Below are 22,689 nucleotides of genomic sequence, written 5' to 3' on the forward strand. Positions count from 1 at the left end.
AGGTGCTATTTAACACAAACACGCTAAAAGAAAGGGAAAGACAGGGAAGGCAAAAGCGCTGAAACAGGGTGAATAGTGCCAAAACAATGTCAAACGCGCCAAAACAGTGTCAAAAGCGCAACCTGTGTGACATTTTCAACATTCAAACATGTTATTGGTTAAAAAAAAGTTGATCTTTTTGGTGTTTGGATTCATGTCGGGTTCACCAAATGATGCTCTGCAAAAAGGATTAGAAAATCTGTTTGATGGCAACACACACAAGAGCCCAAGAAACAAACATTAGTGTTAACAACAAAAGATTATCCTAAACAGGCATATCAAGAGAGATATTAAGCATGAAATAGAAAACATATAAACATATAATAAAATAGCTAATCAAGATGCTCATAGTTGCTCCTCCCTTGTTCCTCTCCTCTCCAAGTCCCAAATGAGTGTAGCTCTCAGCTTTTAGCACTAGCCATGGATACCATATGGAGATTCAAGATGGTTGAATATGATAAGCAAATGCTATGCAAGTGTAGATAGTGATGCTATGAGAAAGCTCTATGCTAATGCCAGTATAACAACAATACTCTAATGCTTCTTTTTTGCTTGAGGAGAAGGGTTTTATTTATAGAAGAAATGGGGAAATGAAGGTTTAAGATTGAGCAATCTTAACAAGGGTTAGGATTGAAAGATATTCAATCCATGTGAGACTTTCAACCCAATCCCATGTTGACAAGTGTCACCATGAGGATGCTTGAGAGGAGAGATAAGGAGCATTAAATGCTTGAGGGGACATGATGGCTACCCTAGTCAAAGAAATAAATGCTTTGAAGAGACACATGGGTTACATGAGGGTTAAGTTAGGGGTCAAAGTCCTTAACCATGGGTGCAAGTGGAATTAACCATTAATGGTCATGTAAGAGCCATAAGTGGTTTGGAAGACTTTAGAGGTTAATTTGTTGAACACACAAAGCATTAATTGCTTTTCAAAGACTTTGGAGTCTTTGAGAAGTGACTCCAATTTGCTTAGGAATGTGACAATATTTAGGGGATGGATTAGGTTAATTAGGAAAGGTTTAGAAGAATCTAGAAGGGGTTTTAGGCATGCAAGTGGATTTTGTAGGAAAATGCAAGTGGGAGGAATTTTGGTATTTTCAATTAAAATAAAATCATTTATTTCAATTAAATGGTGTAATTTGCATTTGGGTAAATATTCAAATAAATATTAATTTATTTAAATGAGAAAAAGGAAGATAAAACATTAAAATGCTTGAAGACTTTAAGGGAAACCATTAAAGGCTTGAAGACTTTAAGGGAAGCAATTAAAGTCTTAAGAAGACTATAGAAGGAAGCCATCAAGTTTGAAGACTTTAAAGCCATCAAGTTTGAAGACTTTAAGGGAAACCATTAAAGGTTTGAGAAGACTCTAGAAGGAAGCCATTAAGTTTGAAGACTTTAAGGGAAACCATTAAAGGTTTCAAGTGGGTGAGGATAAATAGGATTTTAAATAAATAATTTATTTAAAATAGTTGTGCAACTTGCTTTTGTAGGAAAATACAAGTGGGTGGAGGATAAAGGTGATTTAAATAAATAATTTATTTAAAATAATTGTGCAACTTGCTTTTGTAGGAAAATGCAAGTGGGTAGAGGATAAAGGTGATTTAAATAAATGTTAATTTATTTAAATGTGAGAGGTGGGATTTTGGGGGATTTAAATAAATATTAATTTATTTAAATGTGAGAGAATATTTAATTAAATAAATATGATTTATTTATTTAATTAATGGTCTGAATTTGGTTAAGTGAATTAAATCAAATAAATTGAATAATTTATTTAATTAATAGGAGAAGAGGGTTAAGATGAATTAATTAAATATTAATTTAATTAATTATTGATTGATGGTTAAATAATCAAATAAATACTAAATATTCATTTTAATTAAGTGGACAGATTTATGTGACTACAGCTGCCAATAGGATCTCTAAGCTGGTGGTGGATGACGATGTGTTGGTGAAAGACCAGGAGATATGTGGGGAGGTGTCTCATTTTTTTTCTTCCCTTCTCTTGGCTGAGGCTAATCTAGATGTTGATGCTCAAAATTATCTTTTGGGAGCCATCCCCTCTATCCTAAAAGAAGAGCATAATAAGTTCCTAACTGCTATTCCTTCTAAAGATGAAATTAAAGTTGCTATCTTTTCTTTTGATGGTAACAAAGCCTCGGGTCCATATTGGTTTTCTGCTATTTTTATTTCAATATTTTTAGAATATTGTGGAGAAGGATGTTTTAGATGGGGTGAAAGAGTTTTTTGGAGTTGGATCATTGCTCAAAGAACTCAATTCTACCTTTATTGTGTTGGGGATAATTCTATGAATAGCTTCCGCCCAATTAGCCTTTGTAATTAATTCTATAAGATTATTTCTAAGGTTCTCACGTTGAGGCTTTTTTCCATCTTGCTGGTTATTATTTCTCCTCAACAGAATGGATTTGTCCTTGGTAGACAGATTCTGAATTCTATCATTACTGTCCATGAGAACATCCATTCCTTGGAGGTGTCTCCTAAAGAGGGCTTTCTTATGAAGTTGGATCTTTCTAAAGCTTATGATAGAGTTCATTGGCCTTTTCTTTCCAAAATCTTTCATGCATTAGATTTTGTGATAGAGTTATTAAGTTCATTTGGCAGTCGGTCTCCATGCCTTCCTTTGTGGTTCTTATTGATGGATCCCCTTCTCGCTTTTTCAAATCTTCCAAAGGTTTGAGAAAAGGGGATCCAATTTCACCCATCCTCTTTACTAATTTGGTGGAGGCTATTGGCAAGTATTTGTTGGAACTGGTAACAGATGGCTCTTTCTAGGGTTTGAGACCGTCTTCATCTAGTCTTGTGTGGTCCCACCAATAGTTCGTTGATTATACTATTTTATTGGGAAATTCTTCTATTATAGAAGTTATAACTTTGAAGAATGCTATTGATATTTATAGAAAAGTCTATGGTTAGTTGATAAATTGGAGTAAATTCTCTCTTTTCTTTTTCAATACCCTGGAGATCAGACAAAGAAGGATTGTGGATATTCTTGGTTGTGTTATTGGTTCTTTTCCTTCCACTTATCTGGGCCTCCCCCTTTGCTTAAAACCACCAGATTCTTTTTGGTTGTCTTTGATTGATAGATTCAGATGTTGGCATTTGCATGAAGATTGCATTGATGAACTATAGTGTTGTCATTGATGTCAATTGTAATCGGTAATGGAGTTGTATTGCAACTGGTAGTGATGCAATAGTGCAACTGGTAGTGATGCAGTAGTGCAACTGGTAGTTGAGCAGTGAAGGAAACCGGTATTACTATTGTAGCAGTGTGATCAACTGGTAACCCTACTTGTTGATATGCCAAACCCTAACCGATGGAGCTTGATGAATTGGTTGTGTTGATCTATGATCAAATAGTGATCAGAGATGATTATGCCACGTATGCATGATGCACGTGATGAGTTTCAAGTGGTTTTTGGTGCGTAGAGATAACTATTTTATCTTGGGAATGAGCAAGTACATTGCATGAATTGGAAATCGAGTGATGAGTTACAGGATTTGATGAGCAATGATCAAAGAGTGGTCGAGGTTGTCTTAAACAATGTGCAGATGATTTCTATGTAATCTAATGGTCATGTTTGAACTAATTTGTTTGTAATCTCTATGAGATCTTAGGTTTTGTGATGTGTTATCAACCTATTGTTTTGCTTATAAGGTCGATGATTTTTTTTGTAATAGTGTTGGCAATTTTGGTTAAGTGTCAGTGTGATTGATTGCCAAACCAGAAGGAGTATCTTCATAATGTTTTGAAGGCAAATAGGAGCATGAATAGGATCTGATCAAGCAGAGTAGTGTTATTACCAGATCAACAAAAACCCTATTGTTTTCTAACAATTACAACAATTAAATCCCTTAACTGGGTAAGCTTTAGCAGGCTTGGTGTTTTCTAAATCCTCTAACCATGTGATCCATTAGCTTGGATTTCAAATCCTCTATCGAGGTTACTCCTAATAGGGTATTGCCTTTAATAGGGTATTGTAATCAATCCCCTAACTGGGTGGTCCTTAACTGGATCTGTTCCTAACAAGACACTTTTGTAAAGCTTCTAACAAGGCTTGGCTCCTAACAGGGTGAACTTTAGAAGAGTTCAGAATACTTGTGGGTATTCATCCCCACCATGGTTTTTCCCATTTGGGTTTCCACGTCAAAAATCATTGTGTCAAGTGGTGAATGGTTTTTGTGTTTATGTTTTGATATGGTTAATTTGTTTAACTGGTAAAGCCACTTAGATGTGTTAAGATGACCAGAAGTGATCTGAAAGGTGCTATTACTATTGTTAGTAAAGTGTTTTGATGTTTTGGTTAAATGGTTTGATAGTTTCAAATATGTTATACTATTATATTAGTATTCTAGTCAGCCGGTAAACTTGACAGTGCAGTTGCATTTTATTACTCAGTGTTGAACCGGTTAGTTCAATGATTGATTTATGAGTTGGGTTTGAGTTTGGTGAAAGTTTAGTTTGTTTCATATCTACTAATTCAACCCCCCTCTTAGTAGTTGTTTGGATCCTCATTGATTCATCATATTATCAATTGGTATCAGAGCATTTCTAGTCCTCTAGTGTCTAAGCCGAACAACTTGAGGTAAAGATCTAGAAGAACATGATGAAGAAAGAAGGTTCGAAGTTAAATAGGGAAAAATGCAAAATCTAAAGTGATAGGATGAAGATCTATATCAAAAGCTTAGGAAGTCAATATTGGGAACATGTTGTTACCAAATATACCTTGCCTAGTGGGATTATGTCAGATGCTCAAAAGAAGGAGCAACATGAGAATAATCAAGCATTGGAGACCATTATCAATTCCTTGTCTGATTTAGAGTATGTTGATGTCCATGATTTGGAGACTACTTATGATGTGTGGAAGAACCTTGAGGATATCTATAGCAATGATGAGCATGTGAAGATTGCCAAAGAAGACAGTCTAAGTGGTAAATTTGATGACATGCAGATGGCTAAAGGTGAGAATATTCAATAGTATGGTCAGAGGATCAAAGAGATAGTGGGTGAGATCAAAAGTGTCGGTGGTAAAGTGGAGGATACCATAGTGGTTAGCAAGGCGTTGATAACCCTTCTACTGGTCAATGCTATTTGAGTTGTAGCAATTCAAGAACTAAAGTCTATTGATAAAACAAAGGTAACTCTTGACTCCATCATTGGTAAACTAACTGCATTTGAATTAAATGGTTATGATGGAAATGCTTAGAAATTGGAATCTGCATTTAGAGATTCAGTTTCTAATCCACTGGTAAGGAAAAGAAGAGAAGCTAGTCATAGTCATGAGTTTGGATCTTGCAAAGAAGTTGATGATGAAGATAGTCTAATTGAGCTTGAAGCATTGTTGGCCAAGCGGTTACCTAGAGGTGCTGGTAAGTACAGAGGTAAATTACCTTTGAAGTGTTTTGTATGTAACCGAATTGGACATATTGCAGCTAACTATCCAAATGGAGACAATAGGCATAAATGGGAGAAGTATAAGAATTACAAAGGAAAAGGTAAAAGAGATTGCCTCATTGCAGTTGATGGAGGAATTACAGATGAGGAATCTGAGGGATATGCAAATGAGGACTTTGTCTTTGTTTCCATTAAATAGGAGACATTAGATCAGAAGGCATTAGTCTCTCACATGGATATTTCTGATGATTGGATTATAGATAGTGGTTGTTCACACCACATGACCGATGGTCGAAGTAAGTTTCTTACTTTGAAGGAATTTGATGGAGGTGTTGTGAGATTTGGAAATGACTCACCCTGCATGGTAAAAGGAAAGGGAACCATTTCTCTTAATGGAAAGAGTAGTGTAGATTATGTCTACTGGGTTGAAGGATTGAAACACAATATTTTGAGTGTTGCTCAACTCAACGATAGAGGTTATCCACTGGAATTCAAGAATGGAATGTGCAAAATCTATGGGAGAAAAGGTGAACTAATTTCAATTGACAAGAAGACAAAAGGTAACTTGTTTCACCTAAATCCTTTGGCATCGAAGATTTTGTCATGTAAATTTTGATAACATTGTCAAAGTCAGTAAGTCCAAATCTGTAAGAGGTTTGCCTCAGTTGGACAAACCAGTGAATGCTCTGTGTAAGGAATGTCAGTTAGGGAAGATGGCATTCTCAACCTTTAAGAGAAAATCTTTCTCAGTAGAACATTTGCTAGATTTGATTCATACAGACCTTTGTGGATCAATAAGGACTAGGAGTATTCAAGGTGATCGGTATTTTATGATCTTCACTGATGATTGCTCAAGAATGACGTGGGTCACATTCTTGAAGGACAAAATAGAAGCCTTTAGCAAGTTTAAGGCATTTAGGGCCTTAGCTAAAAAGGAAAGTGGAAAGAAGATAAGTTCTTAAGAACTGATCAAGGTAGTGAATTTACTTCAAAGAATTCACTAGATACTCTGAAGACAATGAAATTAAGAGGCATCTTTGTGCACCTAGGACACCACAATAGAATGGTATTGCAGAGAGGAACAATAGGTTAGTTGTTGAAGCTGCTAGAACTATGCTAATACAAGGAGGTGTAGTGAAGACTTTCTGGAGAGAAGTTGTCAGCACAACTGTCTTCACAATGAACCAGATATTGGTTAAAAGAAGTAAGTATAAAAATCCTTATGAATATTGGTATGGTAGGTCACCTAATGTCAGTTACTTTAAGATTTTTGGCAATAAATGTTTTATCAAAAGAGGTGACTATGTTGGTAAGTTTGATGCTAAGAGTGATGAAGGCATATATCTTGATTACTCCACCAAGAGAAAAGCCTACAAATGTTACAACAACTGAACACAAAAAGATCATTGAAAGTGCTAATGTCTGAGTGGATGAGTGTCTTGAAGATACATGAGAAACCAGTGAGGAGAAGAGAAAGCCAGAGGTTGGTGAAACAAATGTTGCAATACCAGTTCAACCAGAATAGGTAGATTCTACAGAAGATGAAGATAGTGAGGAAGAAGAACCTGAGGAACATGATAATGTTATTCCAAACTATGTTAGAATCAATCATAATCCTGATCATATTATTGGAGATAAAGATGTTGGAGTGTTAATCAAAAGAAGAATAAGAGATAATTCTTGTATGATCTCCACTATTGAGCCTAGAACAACAAAGGAAGCCTTTGGAGATCATCACTGGATCAAGGCTATGGAAGAAGAGCTTGACCAAATTGAGAATAACAATACATGGATCCTAGTACCCAGACCAGTGAACAAAAATGTAATAGGTACTAAATGGGTATTCAAAAATAAACTAAATGAAGATGGAGTAGTAGTCAGAAACAAATCCAGATTGGTATGCAAAGGTTATGCACAGGAAAAAGGAGAAGACTATGGCGAGACATTTGCACCCATTGCTATATTGGAAGGTGTTAGGACTCCACTTGCATTTGTAGCATATAGGGGATTCAAAGTATATCAAATGGATGTGAAGTCAGGATTTCTAAATGGAATACTGGAAGATGAAGTCTACATTGAACAACCAGATGGTTATGATTTGACTGATGTAAAGGATATGGTGTGTAATCTACACAAGGCACTATATGGTTTAAACAAATCACCAAGAGCATGGTATGAAAGACTACATTCACACTTGGTGAAGATAAGTTTTCAGAGAACTAGTGAAGACAACAATATATATTTCAAGACTGAAGGAGATAAGATATTGGTTAGTGAGGTGTTTGTGGATGATATTATTTTTGGAGGCAATGATGACATGAGTGATGACTTTTCAAATGAGATGAAAACTAAATTTGAGATGTCTCTGGTAGGAGAGATAAAATTCTTTATAGGTTTGCAAATTCAATAAATGAAGAATGGTATCTTTATCATACAGTCTAAATATGTGAAAGAGGTATTGAAGACATTTGGAATGGGAGACTGTAAACCAATTGGGACACCAATGGTTACAAGTTATAAACTATCGAAGGAGAAGGATTTTGCATCCGTTGATGAAAAGGAGTACAGGTCTATGATAGGGAAATTGCATTATGTTGTTCATAGTAGACCGAATATTGCTCATGCAGTTGGATTAGTTGCCAGATTTTAGAAGAACCTGAAGGAGACACACATGGTAGAAACTAAAAGGATATTCAGATATTTGAAAGGTACTATTGATTATGGATTGTGGTATCCATATGCAGGTAACTTTGATTTGAAAGTTTATATAGATGCAGACTGGGAAATAAATGTTGATGACAGGAAGAGTACAACCGGAGGTGCATTCTTTCTTGGAGGAAGACTTGTATCTTGGAGCAGCAAGAAGCAAAGTTGTATATCACAGTCAACTACTGAAGCTGAATATGTTGTAGCATATATGAATTGTACCCAGACAATATAGATGAAACACATTTTGGAAGGTTTCAAGTTGAAGATTACAGAACCGGTAAGGGTTTTCTGTGATAACACCAGTGCAATAAATATTTCAAAGAACTCGATGTTGCATTCTAGAACCAAGCATATTGAGCTAAAATATCATTTCTTGAGAGAGAAAGTGTAGAGTAAAGATGTATTACTGGAGCATGTATCTACTAAGGAGCAACTAGTAGATATCTTTACTAAACCTCTAACTAAGGCTACTTTTGAGTATCTTAGAGGTCAACTAGGGGTTGTGACCATACATGAGGTCAATTAAGTCGATGTGGAAGACATCAGTCCCGAAGCTTATTGAAGATCTTCAAGTAGGATTTGTGTAGAGTGGAGCTACTCCACAGGGGGAGCAACTTGTTACAAAACAATGAAGTTTGACACTAAATGTTTTACTTTCACTTTGGCATTGTTGTCAAAGGGGGAGAAGAACTGTATGATTGATAGAGAGAAGAACTATATCCAATTAGCAGCTGAAGACATGGTGACTTAGTTGAAGGAGAGTACATGGAAAAATGTAAACCAAGATTCCTATACCTATGTATGTTAATTACTCTCAATCATTACAATCAAAGGGTATTGATATTTTTATTGTCATCAATACCAAAGGGGAAGATTGTTGGCATTTGCATGAAGATTGCATTGATGAACTATAGTGTTGTCATTGATGTCAATTGTAACTGGTACTGGAGTTGTATTGCAACCGGTAGTGATGCAGTAATGCAATCGGTACTTGAGCAGTGAAGGAAACTAGTATTATTATTGTAGCAGTGTGATCAACCGGTAACCCTACCTGTTGATATGTCAAACCCTAACTGATGGACCTTGGTGAATCGGTTGTGTTGATCTATGATCAAATGGTGATCAAAGATGATTATGCCATGTATGCATGATGCACATGATGAGTTTCAAATGGTTTTTGGTGTGTAGAGATAACTACTTTATCTTGGGAATGAGCGAGTACATTTCATGAAGTGGAAACCGCGTGATGAGTTATTGGATTTGATGAGCGATGATCAAGGAGTGGTCGAGGTTGTCTTGAATGATGTGCAAATGATTTCTATGTAATCTAAGAGTCATGTTTGAACCGATTTATTTGTAATCTCTATGAGATGTTAGGTTTTGTGATGTGTTACCAACCTATTGTTTTGCTTATAAGGTCGATGCGTTGTTTTGTAATAGTGTTGGTAATTTTGGTTAAGTGTCAATGTGATTGATTGCCAAACCAGAAGGAGTATCTGTAGAATAATTTGAAGGTAGATAGAAGCATGAATAGGATCTGATCAAGCAGAGTAGTGCTATTACCAGATCAACAAAAACCCTGTTGTTCTCTAACAATTACAACAATTAAATCCCTTAACCGAGTAAGCTTTAACAAGATTGGTGTTTTCTAAATCCTCTAACCAGGTGATCCATTAGATTGGATTTCAAATCGTTTATCGAGGTTACTCCTAACAGGGTATTTCCTTTAACAGGGTTTGAAGTCAATCCCTTAACCGAGTGGTCCTAAACCGGATATGTTCCTAATAGGACATTTTTGTAAAGCTTCTAACAAGGCTTGGCTCCTAACAGGGCGAACTTCAAAAGAGTTCAAAATACTTGTGGGTATTCATCCCCACCATGGTTTTTCCCATTTGGGTTTCCATGTAAAAAATCATTGTGTCAAGTGGTGAATGGTTTTTGTGTTTATGTTTTGATATGGTTAATCTATTTAACTGGTAAAGCCACTTAGATGGGTTAAGATGACCGGAAGTGATCTAAATGGTATTATTACTATTGTTAGTAAAGTGTTTTTTTTTTTGGTTAAATGGTTTGATAGTTTCAGATCTACTACACTATTATATTGGTATTCCAATCAACCGATAAACTTGACAGTGCAGTTGCAGTTTATTACTCAGTGTTGAACCGGTTAGTTCAATGATTTATTTATGAGTTGGGTTTGAGTTTGGTGAAAGTTTAGTTTATTTTCTATCTACTGATTCACCCCCCCTCTTAGTAGTTGTCTGGATCCTTATTGATTCATCATATCTTCATCAATAAAAAAATGGTTGGCTGGAAAGGAGCTTTATTAAGTCAAGCTGGGAAAGTTGAACTTTTGAAGTCAACTCTTCAAAATCTCCCTATCTATGCTCTTAGTCTCTTCAAAAGCCCTTCCAAATTTGCTGAAGTTATTGAAAGAATTCAAAAGTGGTTCCTTTGGTCTAGGTGGAGGAGAAAAATCATATGCCTCTGCTTTCTTGGGAGAGTGTTCGTATACCTAAAGTTGGAGGAGGCTTGAGTGCTCGAAGTATCCGATCCTTTAATCAATCTCTTTTGGCTAAACAGATTTGGAGAATTTTTTAAAACAACCGTGAATGGAACTTGATCTAGTGTAGTAAGTATTTGTTCTGCTCCCCCTCTTTGAAAGATTTTTATAATGTGGACGCTCTCCCTTCTGGTTCTTTTCTTTGGAATAATATACTTAAGGCTAGGGAGGTTGCTTTGAAGGGAAGTTTTTGGAGGTTGGGAGATGGCAAGACTATCAGATTCTGAGAAGATTCTTGGCTCCCTTTTGGTCCTCTTTGTGATCTCCCAGATTTTTCTCCTTTTATGGATGAATGCAAATATGCTTTTGGTATTTTTGTTGCTGATTATTGGAGAGATTTTGGTTGGGTTAATATTTTAGAGGCTTTTCCTCCCTTCCTTCATATCCAACTGTCTCTTCTCTCTTGTTTCCCTTGTCTGAACTCTAAGGACTCTTTGATTTGGAAGGGGAATTCTTTTGGGCGCTTGTCGGTGGCATCTACTATTTCTTGGTTGTCTCATGCTCCTTCTCCCTCCCCGCTGGGCAAAAGCTTGGGTGAAGAACCATATTCCTAAATAAAACATTTTTTTCTAGCTTATGGTTCACAATATAATTCTTACTAATGATAATTTATGTAAAAAGGATTTTTTGCTCCCCAATAGATGTTTTCTTTGCTTGCAGGAGGAGGAATCAGTTTCTCATTTGGTTCTTCACTACTCTTTTACCTTTGAAATTTGGAGCTATGTGTTCCAAAAATGGTGCCTCAGTTGGGGTTTCCCTCAACAAATTTTGGATTTCTTTCAACAGTGGAAATGCCCCTCTTCTAATCCTTCCATCAAGTTGTTGTGGTCCTTTATTTTCCCTCATGTTTCTTATGGGATTTGGAAGGAGAGAAATAATCATGTTTTTAGAGACTCCTCTCTCCCCCCTAATGTGGTTGCTGAAAAGATTTGCAGGGCTATTTTTGAGAATGTTAATATGGTCTTCAATGCTGGATCCTTGTACTCCTCAAACCTAAACAATGACTTTGAGATTGTTGTTTCTAAGGAATGGAGATTGGTTCTTCCTAAATGTCATAGATAGAGGCATAAGACTAGAGATAACTGTGTGTGGAATTTCCCTCCTTCAGACTGGGTTAAAATTAATTTTGATGGGGCAGCTACGGGCAATACTCGGATGGCTGGGTGTGGGGGAGTGATAAGGGATGAGAATGGTAGGTGTATTGTAGTGGTGGAACTCCCCATGGGTACACCGAACAACCACCTTATTGAATCCATGGGTGCCTTCCAAAATTTATAAATTGCTAAGCAACTTTGATGCAGGAAGGTGTGGATTGAGTGAGATTCAAATACTATTATTCAATGTCTTAAGAGGAAAAGTTTACCTTCATGGACAATTGAAAATATTATTAATGGCTCCAAGAATCAATACTTTTGAAGAGTCTTATATTTCTCATAACTATAGAGAAGGTAATTGTGTAATGGACTATTTCACTAACACAGGGGTTAGAATTAACTCTAGGAAGGTGTGGTTTAATGAAGACACCTTGGATTTTGAGGTTCGGTCACTCCTTATGCACGATCGAACACATGGAAGATATGAGGAGATCCCTACTATTTTAGATGATAAAAGTTATTAATATTGTCATCATTTTATTGAAAGTGTTTGGGTTGGTTGCCTTAAGTTTCTATTATTACTGCCATACTTCACATGCTTTATGGGCATTATTTGATTTTGAAGTCGTTGTTGATTTTTCTGCTACAAACCCTATTCTTCTGAATTTGGTTGTCTCTGAGATGAGTTTTAATACTATGGGGGGTTAGCGACGCCGAGTGGAACCTCCTAACTATGCTAATTGGAAGAAGAATCCTACCATTTGGCATAGATTACAGAAGGGGGGGGTGGTGACTTTTCTGGAGAATTTACATGGGCATAACCAGAGTGTTACGAGACAATTTGTGAAGGGATGGAAGGATGGTAAGGTGCATCTGTTTGGTATGGTGACTGAGATTAATAAAGAATTTATTGTTGAAGTGACAAGAATGTCTACAAAGGAGATTAAGTTTTGTAGAGAGAGAAAAATCTCTGATGTTGTTGTGAAGAGATTCCCCAAGAAGGAGAAGGAACATGAACGTCTGGTGAAAGCTACTAAGACCCATTTTTAGCCCAAGTAGATTAAATCCATATGGCGAGGGCTTCTTGGTGCAGGAGCACCTAAGGGTCCAAGGATACCTCAAAGACAAAAATGGAAAGGTTGGGTCTATTTGGATGTAAGAGGGGCATTCATGACCTAAACAAAATGTAATAAGGCCTTTGAAGGTCAATTTAATTATGTAATGGTTGAGTCAAGTTGGGTCAAGTTGTCTAGTAGAGTCATTAATGGTCAGATGGTGCCGTATGGGCAAATTTATGTAATAATTGCCAAGAAGGCATAATAGGTGTTAATTTGGGATTCGTAAGGTGTTATAAATATGTTCAAGGTATTAGGTTGAGTTTCTTGACATCATAAGGTCAAAAATGTCAAGTGTTGTCAAGTTTAGCAAATTCAAATGTTGAATCCCAATGGCTAGTTGGTTCAAATGGTAGTTAGAAGGTTGCAGGGTATTGGTCCAGTGTGTTGGTCCAAAGAAATGATAGCTGATTTTGACATATGTTAAACAAATTCCAAAAGGGTGTCTGAGAATGTATTTGTTTGTAAAGTTCTTCGAAATTTTTTTGAGTAAAGGTCAAATTACTTTCTCAATAGGGCTATTAGGAATTGGCCTATCTAGTTACCCGGGTAAGGGTTTGTGAGTGAACCCGCTGATAGGATGGGTGAATCCTGTTGGAAGAAGTGGAATAGGGTATGTTGAGACCCTAGGAAGTGTTGGAACAAGTTGGTGAAGTTGAGAGATCTATTTGGGCACCTTGGTGAAGCTTAGAGAAGGAAGAAGGTTAGTAAACCTTGTAGGTTGGAATTCATAGTTGATTGAATCCTTTTGGTTGCTGATAGTTGCTTGTGTTGGGCTAGATACCTCTGCATCATATTGGTATCAGAGCAATAAGTAGGTCCTTGAGGAAATAGTGAGTGGTTTCTTTTGTGGAAGAGTTAACGGTTGGAGATAGATTGTGAAGATACCTCCTAAGAACTAGATGGCTAGGTAGAATAATGAATTGAGAGAAGCCTTAGAGGCAAGAGAAAGAGAGTTGAGGGAGAGAAGAGAACAAGATGTTGCAAGAGAAAGAGAACTAAGATAGGTAAGAAGAGAGAATGCATCAATCTTGGCAATATTGGAAGCATTAGAGAGGAACCGTAGAGGGGATGCGAAGAACGAACCAAAAGGAGGTATAGAAGCAAATGAGAACTAACATGGAGGGGATGAAAAAGAACTAGATTTGATGAGAGTACTATAGTTTAATTGTTGAAGGCAGTCAACTTAGGCATGTGGAACCTTGTGTCAGTGTGTCATAGTTGTGTTAAACCCTTGAGTTATGTTTGGTTAAGCCATTGAAGTTGAAAACCCCATTTGAGTGGTTGGGTGATGCCTTGAGAGTGCATTGAGACAAGGTGTGAAAGGGTGAGAAACCTAGTATTGGATGATTGGAGTTTGATTCTCTTCAGGTCAATTGAGTGTGATTAGAAGAAGGAACAAGGCTCTACATCACTTCTAAAGGTGATTATGGAGTTCTTCACTCTAGATGAGAGGTTCACTAAAATTTAAAGGTATCACTTTGTGTTCCTTAACCATTTCTTTCATAATGAGAAAATGTTGTTCTCGTTTTATTTGATGTCTTCTTTGAATGCAAGTATTGCCGATTTCAAGGAAAAATCCCATGTTAATCCTATTTTACACCAAGGTTTAATTGCTCTGATTTTTTAGCATTTGAAAGCTAGGGCTTTTGAAAACCCCAATAAGCCATCCCCTATTTCTAAAAATATTAATTCTAGCAAGGATTCAAAGTCATAAGGATAGGACACTGATAATGATTATGGGGATTGTACCCCTCATTCTAGCAAAAAGGCCAAAACTGGGGCAAAGATGGTTACTACGGGTGTGAGTAAGGATTCCCCTGGTGCTGGTGGGGAAGGCTAGAGTAAACTCCCTAAGGGTAAATCTTGAAAATCCACTTTTAAGGTTTTTGATAGCTCTGATGACTAGGATTACATGGACCAAACTCAAAATGTTGAGGTGTCATCTTCCTCTCATGGCTCGGAGCAGAATTCTCAGGATTCGACAGATTTTTCCCCTCAGTATTTTCATCCTAAACAGGAGATTCCTTTTGATGTGCTTAATGTCACCAAAAAAAGCACATTGGAGGTTTTCCGTCTTTTCAGATGGGTATTCTATGAAATCAAAAACATCAATCTTAAGTAGCGGTCTTTATCTTCCAAGATGGAAGTTATGCAGGCTAATGCTAAAGATTTGTCACATAGTACTGTGAGAGCTCACCCTATCGATGCTGGTAAAGATATGGTTGAGGGTACTTTAGCTGGTGTTTTGTGGATTGAAAGTGAAAAACAGGTGATGACAGATTGTTTGGCCAAGAATATGGAAGCTACTCAATGTGTTAAGGAAATATTTGACAAAAAATTTGTGGATATGGAGGCTAGAATTGCAAAGTGTGAGACTACCCTAAAGGGAATTATGGAAACTAGTCACAACATTATGAAGGCTTCTGCAGACACTATGTCCACCATGTTCAGCAAGCTGGAGAAATCTCACATGGACAGGGTTATTGTGGACGTGGATAAGGAGATGGTTATTAGTGTTGATGATTCAGGTCCTCTAAGAAAGCGCACTCGTGTCAATATGAAGAAGAAATCAATTGAACTACCTCAGGACATTTTGGACTTGAATGATGTCACCAAGAAGATGCACCAACTTAGTGTTGATGTTGAGGAGAACCTCAAAAATCTGGGTTAATCTTTTGCTACTGCTGGTTTTGTGTTGTAATTTTGTTGGCCTTTTGTTGTTTTTGTGGGTTGAGCGGTCTTTTGTTTGTCTTCTATTGTCTCTCATTCCTGTTTGCTTGTTTTTGCTATAATTTTGTTATGATTGGACTCTATTTGATCTATTTTTTTGTAATATAATGTAAAGGGTTTCAGGGTCCCTCCAAAGCATGTTTTTCCCATAATCAAAAACTAAACAAGAGGAGATGAAACCAAAAACTTAGCAGTCTTTGGTATCTATGGTGTCTTTGGGTCATGCTTATAGGTAATGCCATCATGTTGAACTAATCCACTTAATGCCTTATAAAGCTGCAACAATGGTGTCTATGGCATCATCCCTATAAATCATTAGAGAGGAATAAGGGTCATTTAGAAGTTAAAATCCAAGGGGCAGATAATCCCTCTGGGATCGATAATATAAAAAGATAGGTTTAAAATGAATTTACATCCACTCAGTTAAACCATAGAAAACCCCATTAGGTTTTGTTTGTGTGTGATGTTTTGGAATTTATTTGCCTCAATGAATTTTTGTAGATGATAACGAGTCAAGGGTGACGTATTTAATAGGAAATACAACTTAGTTTCTCTAGGCCACAAGCAAAAGGCCACCTTGAGCCTTTTTTATATAAAGCTACCATTGTGGGTAGCAACCACAAAGAAACTGTCTGGGATATTGACCCTAGAAAAGGGTTGCGTACCCACTAAACAATTTACATTAAACCATAGTTAGAAACCATAACTACATATTTTATGCTTTAATCCTATGTCAAAACAGGTATGTAGGTAGTCTAGGGATGGAATTGTCCCTAGTACTTAAGAAAATGAGGATGGGGATTAGGATTTTATTAAGGATGAGTTGAGCATGGTTTTGGAAGCTCCTTAAGTCCCTCAATCAAAGGGTATAGAAACACTAATTGGAATATGAAAAATTATTTGAATGCATACTTGGAAGGGATCCCGTATGTATTCGCTTGACTTCCTAAGGCTTTAGGCCAAATTCTGAGGTGGAACTCAAGCTCATTTTATTTTATTTTTATTTACTCCTAAGGATGGCGACCTCGGTGCACTCCTAGTAGAGGAGTGTAGTCTTTAGAGAGTGACTCAAGACTTGGATGGTCCCAATGAGTCTAAAGTCTCTGGCCAGAGAATTTCCTATTCTTATGAATAGATGCCTACTTCATTTGGGTAGATGCCTATCCCAAATTGGATAGATGAAACACCCTGTCTCGTATGGCTAGATGCCTAACCCGTATGGCTAGATGCCTAACCTGTATGGTTAGATGTCTAGTTCCCTATGGACAAATGCCTAACCCATATGGTTAGATGCGTATCCCAGTTGGATGGATGCCTATCCCATTTGGATAGATGTACCTGAGTATGTAATTGAACCGAACACAATTAAATAATTAAAAAAAATTAGTCAAAATTTGGGGTTAAGTTAAGTAAGTCTTTACACTCCACCTCCTCAACAAGGGGTTCAAGGTGTTGAACCCACTCCAAAACTAGGGGGGTTGGGGGGTGAATTAGTCTTGAATAGAACTTAAAACTTTATAGCATAATTGAATTTCCTAAAACCTTAATTTTATCAGTAACAAACACAGATAATGTAATGAACACACATGCACAAGAGAACACCAGATATACATTGGAAAATCCAAAAAGGGAAAAAACACGATGAAAGTCAACTCCCAATATATGAACAATATTACAATTCATTTTAAGGCTCACTACTTAATGAAGCTCATTTCTCCTAGAAAGGACTTGTTATTGAGGATCACTTCCTTAAGGAAAGATACAAAGGACCTACTGAGAATAATCACTATCTTTGAGCAAGATACATGTATATATAAGTTAGAATGAATAAGCCTTCAACATCACTGCATCCAACAATCTCCCTAGAATGTAGTTGCTCTTTATATACTACCTCAAGCAACCATTTGGCAATTTAGCTCCAAAAAACTTCCACCACATACACTTGCTACCTTAACTTTTCATCTTTCATAATTCACACCAATCCATATTGATTTTATCTTCTATATATACCATCCTTAAGCAATGAAACTTCAAACTAAGTTGACCAGAATAGGAAACAAACAATAATCCCACTAAGTTGGCTCCAAAACATCTTACAGTGAAATTGGTAAAATCTTGGATATATAAAGAGGACCTAAAACATCTTAACACATTGGTCAATGTGATCCCAAACATCAACCAGGCTGGTGCACATTCTCCAAGGTCAATAATAGGGTAACATGTATCACATAACTAGTTGGCCCAAAACACATCTTCTAAATGAATTCACTAAATGTAGATCACCACAAGGCATAGTAGGACCCAAATACAACTAATCACATCCTCCAAAGCTTGCACAAACCCCCAAAATCATAGTGCAGGCATGAGAACAAGCCCTATAGGCCAGACATCCACAAATTACCCATAAAACCAAAACCAAACAATAGGTGACACCAAAGAGACAAGTAACTGCCGTGAAGACCACATAGAGACACTACATGACCTTCCAACAACATTACCAAACACTCATTTCACACTTTCATTCCAAAATAGGCTAGTGCAACCAAACTAATAGATAGTTCTTCATACCTAGAATGCCAAACAATGTAGTCATAAGATAGAGAATTATGGAACATACTTGCAATAGACTTCATCACCTAAACTTTGAACTAAGACACTACACAAAAATTATAATTATTTCCTCCAAGATGCTTTAGTAGAAACATCAATGTGGAGAAATACAAAGAATTTTCTAGACTAACCCTAACAAACCATCAACCTGCCAACATACTGCAATTATCAGACACATCTTCTACAACACCAAGGACCTACAAAGATAGGAGTGTGACATACACAGAGCTTACACATTAGATAGAAACTCTCGCAACAATATCATCAAGAGAATAGGAATGCAGAGCATCCTTCCAAATAGTCTTCAATATACTTTCTTTCATTATCAACCTTCGTCAACTTTCAAAGACTAGAACATCAGTGTACTATCATTTTCTCACTTGAGAGAAACAAAGGAGATGAACCAATGTCCTATAGCATACACAAGATCATAACCATCACATCTACTTTATCACCATGCTTCTAAACCTCATCTCAATACTTCTAATCCTCCTTTTGGTATTATATCACCATGATAACATCTCTGTTGGCAACCAACAAGACATGTCATCCAACCATGAACATCATCACCTTATCACATATCATCATCATCACATAGGTGCAAGCATCAATGATACCACACACATTGAAAAACATCTTTGCACAATCAACTATGGACAATATCAACAACATCTCTACACACAACTGAAGATAACACACCATATCATAGAAATCCATAATTCTGAGTGTAGACATCAACACCAATTGCGAGTGGACATGTAATCTTGACACCATAGCTTCATCATACAAATACACATGAAATCGCAACATCATACAACTACACATGAGAGCTCAATGATTGCACCATAACTTTGACAACAACTGAAGATGAAAAACCAAGCCTAAGATCTTATGAGAGAAGATCCAGTTGATTCAACATCAGGCAATGAAGTACCTGTGAGAGAAACATACATGCAAAGTCAAAATAAACAAAACACACACATGCATTAATAGGAATTTTCCTCCATTGTTATCCTACCACTCAAGATCTTGTGTTCAAGTTATGGGTGCTCTAAAAAAAGACATGCACAAGAAGCTATGGTGGATGGATTTTGAGGATGAGTGCAAGATGATTGAAAGATTTGAGAGATGAATATAAAAGAAAACTAACTAGAATGGGAAAGAAAGAAAAGATGCAAGAGATGAATTGATTTGATAGCTTGCTAGATAGCCTCAAATGAGAGAGGGGGTTGGGTTTTTATAGATGTCCTCAAGGATGAATCCAATATCAAGATGAATGCGGGATAAAGGATTGATGTAAAAATGAAGAGCGTTTATCCCACATGCATTACATGAGTGAATTAGATAGAGTGGGAATTGATAAATAGGGAATGGATTAAGAATACAAGAGATTTAGAAAATGGTTTTAATAATATAATATATTAATGGATTAAAATGAATAATAATATAATATTATGATATAATGATAAAAAATGAGATAATATATTGATGAATTAATATTATAATGTAATGAAGAATAATAATGGATAATATATTATGAATAATAGATAATAAGAATATTATATAATAAGGATCCACCTCATAATGGGAAAAATTAAGTTTAATTATGAGGATATTTAAATGGAAATTTTTATGTGTCTACATTTTGCCCCTCTTTGAGACAATGCAGCTTGTTGCATTATTTCAAAGGAAAAGATCAACTAATATATGCCCAAGAGATATCTTGGTAAGGGTGATGATTGATTGGTTATGCCCACTTGAGAGGTTGATCCAACAGATTGATGGAGATTGATATATCGATAGATTATGAAAAGGAGATTGGATGATTGATATTGGACAAGTGAGTAAGTTGAGATGTACATTTGATGGAAATGCACAGTTGGAAGGCGTAATTGAACAATTGATGGAAATGAACAGTATAGCCAGGTTGATAAGTTGATTAAGATGATTGAGATGATTAAGCTAATAGGGATTAATGCTAGTGCAAGATAAGGTTATCCAAGGATTGATTAATTGATTGATCTAGGGGCGTTGAGATTGCAAGAAGCAAGTTGATTGATTTGATAAAATGATTAAATATTCAAATACATGCATCAGTTGAAGAAAATGGTTGATTGATCTTGTTGTAATGAGAAGAATGGAGAAGAGATGAAAGAGAGATGAAAGGGGTGATAAAAAGAGAAAAGTGATGAGAAAGAGAATATGAAAGTGATGAGAATTCTTGTACTTTTTAAGTGCTTATATCATCATCAAGATTATTATGGCAAAAGGAAAAAACTCATCTAGATATGGATCAGACCCAAATGAATCGACATACCAATTGCATATAGGAAAACACATTAGACAGTCAAGGAATGCCCCAGTTCACATGAAACCCATATGTCCTCGATGATCTTAAATGATCATGTCCTAAGACGGGTCATTGTATTACTAAGAAACAATCCACAAGCAAAAAACAAGTGAAGATGCCCCATCCTCACCTTTCTAGTCAAAGACATCTTGGAGATAAAATCTCTAGTCAGAGACATCCTAGAAAAGCTAAAAGACATGTCACCAAAAAGAAAATCTGAAATAATCAAAAGACATAATCAATCAAACAAACATTATGTTTTATACCACAGTGATTGTTGTTCTCAAGTAATGTGTTCGGTTTAGAAGTTGATCAAATGTTGTTATGTTTGCTCAATCGTAATCTCATCACATCATGAGTTTGTTGAAGTGTAAAGTTGCATGCTTGTCCGAAGTGTTTGTGTCATTGCAATGTTTATTACATGTTTTTGGATTTTTATAATTTTTAGGATTTTATAAATGTTTTAATTTTTAGAGATTTTTCAGGACATTTTATGATTTTTATGATTTTTTCAGGACATTTTATGATTTTTATGATTTTTTCAGGACATTTTATGAATTTTATGATTTTTTTCAAGACATTTAATGATTTAAAATATTTTTTTAGTACATTTTATGATTTTTAAGATTGTTTCAGGATATTTTATGATTTTTATGATTGTTTGAGGATATTTTATGTTTTTAATGATTTTTTCAGGACATTTTATGAATTTTACGATTTTTTCAGGACATTTTATGATTTTTATGTTTTTTTTGAATGTTTACCCCTAGTGTCTAGCAAGGTAAAAGGGATTTTGAGCAGAAAAATGAATGAATGAGACATGAATGGATAAGTGAAAGATGGTGAAGGCTTATATGATGTTCAAGGACTATCTCGCAATAGGATATCATGTAGATCCAAGCAAAGGGACCAGATATAGCAATAGAAAGAAAGGATATGGTGTAACAAATGTTTTGTGATCCAAAGGAATGGACATGTCAAGAGGTTTTTTTAATTTTTTCCTTAATTTTGATCAAGATCAAGATATGGGTTTGGATATGAGACAGATAAAATAAGCAAGATCAAAGGTGGTAATGAAAGATGAAAGCAAGGAATGGATAAAATTATGGATAGGAGCTTAAGGGAAGTACAATAGATAGGACACATGAAGCCTATAAAGATCCTTAACCTTGTCAAGATCAAAGGTGGAAAAAGGCATATGAATGGATATAGAGTGAACAAGGGATAATGGAGGATGAAGGATAATAGGAGAATGTGCATGGATGGAACTTGCCCCTAGCATAAAATACAAAAGGATAATGGATTATGCATGACACCTGTTTGCCAGGTTTTCATTATGGTACTTTCCTAAGGCGCCACAAGAAGTGGTTTTCACACATGGACGAATTTATTTCTCTTTAATTTTTTTCTTTTTTCTTTTTTCTTTTTTCTTTTTTTGACTTTTTTCATTTTTTTTCTCATTTTATCTTTTTTGAACTTGTAGTGTCATAAAATTGCAACCCTAGCAATTTTGACCACGTTTTAGGTCCTCACCCTAGCGACTGCATTTCCCTACTCAATTAGGATGCCTCTCTGCATTATCATTCCAAATCTTTTCCTGTTTCAGCCCCTACATCGCCTTGTGACCCTGTTCAAGCCCTAAAATAGGGCAGGATAGGGGCGTGGCACCCCTATCCCCCTTGGACACAGGCATGGAGCCTCTGTCCTCCCCCTTTGGGTGGCTCTAAAATGGGTCCATCTGACCCTTGACCCTAATTTTCTCTTTGGGATTTAAATTTCCCTTATCTCAACCTTCGGTAAGATGAAAATCAATTCTCCTAAGTGAGTATAAAAAGGGATTTAGTCCTCTCATTTGCATAGGCAAAAATTAGGTAAGAATAAGCGAAGATAAGAAAAATTGGCTAAACAAGTGGAAGGTCTCCATTTTCATGCGTTCAAGTGTTCAAGTCTTGAAACATCTTCTTCTTCATATGTCTTCTTCACTCATCCATTGGAGGAACATTACAATATTCATTTGCAAGCATGTGTGTGTTTGTGTTAGGGTTTTGTCATGTTAC

Source organism: Cryptomeria japonica, chromosome 4 (genome assembly GCF_030272615.1).
Source record: "Cryptomeria japonica chromosome 4, Sugi_1.0, whole genome shotgun sequence".
NCBI lineage: Eukaryota > Viridiplantae > Streptophyta > Pinopsida > Cupressales > Cupressaceae > Cryptomeria > Cryptomeria japonica.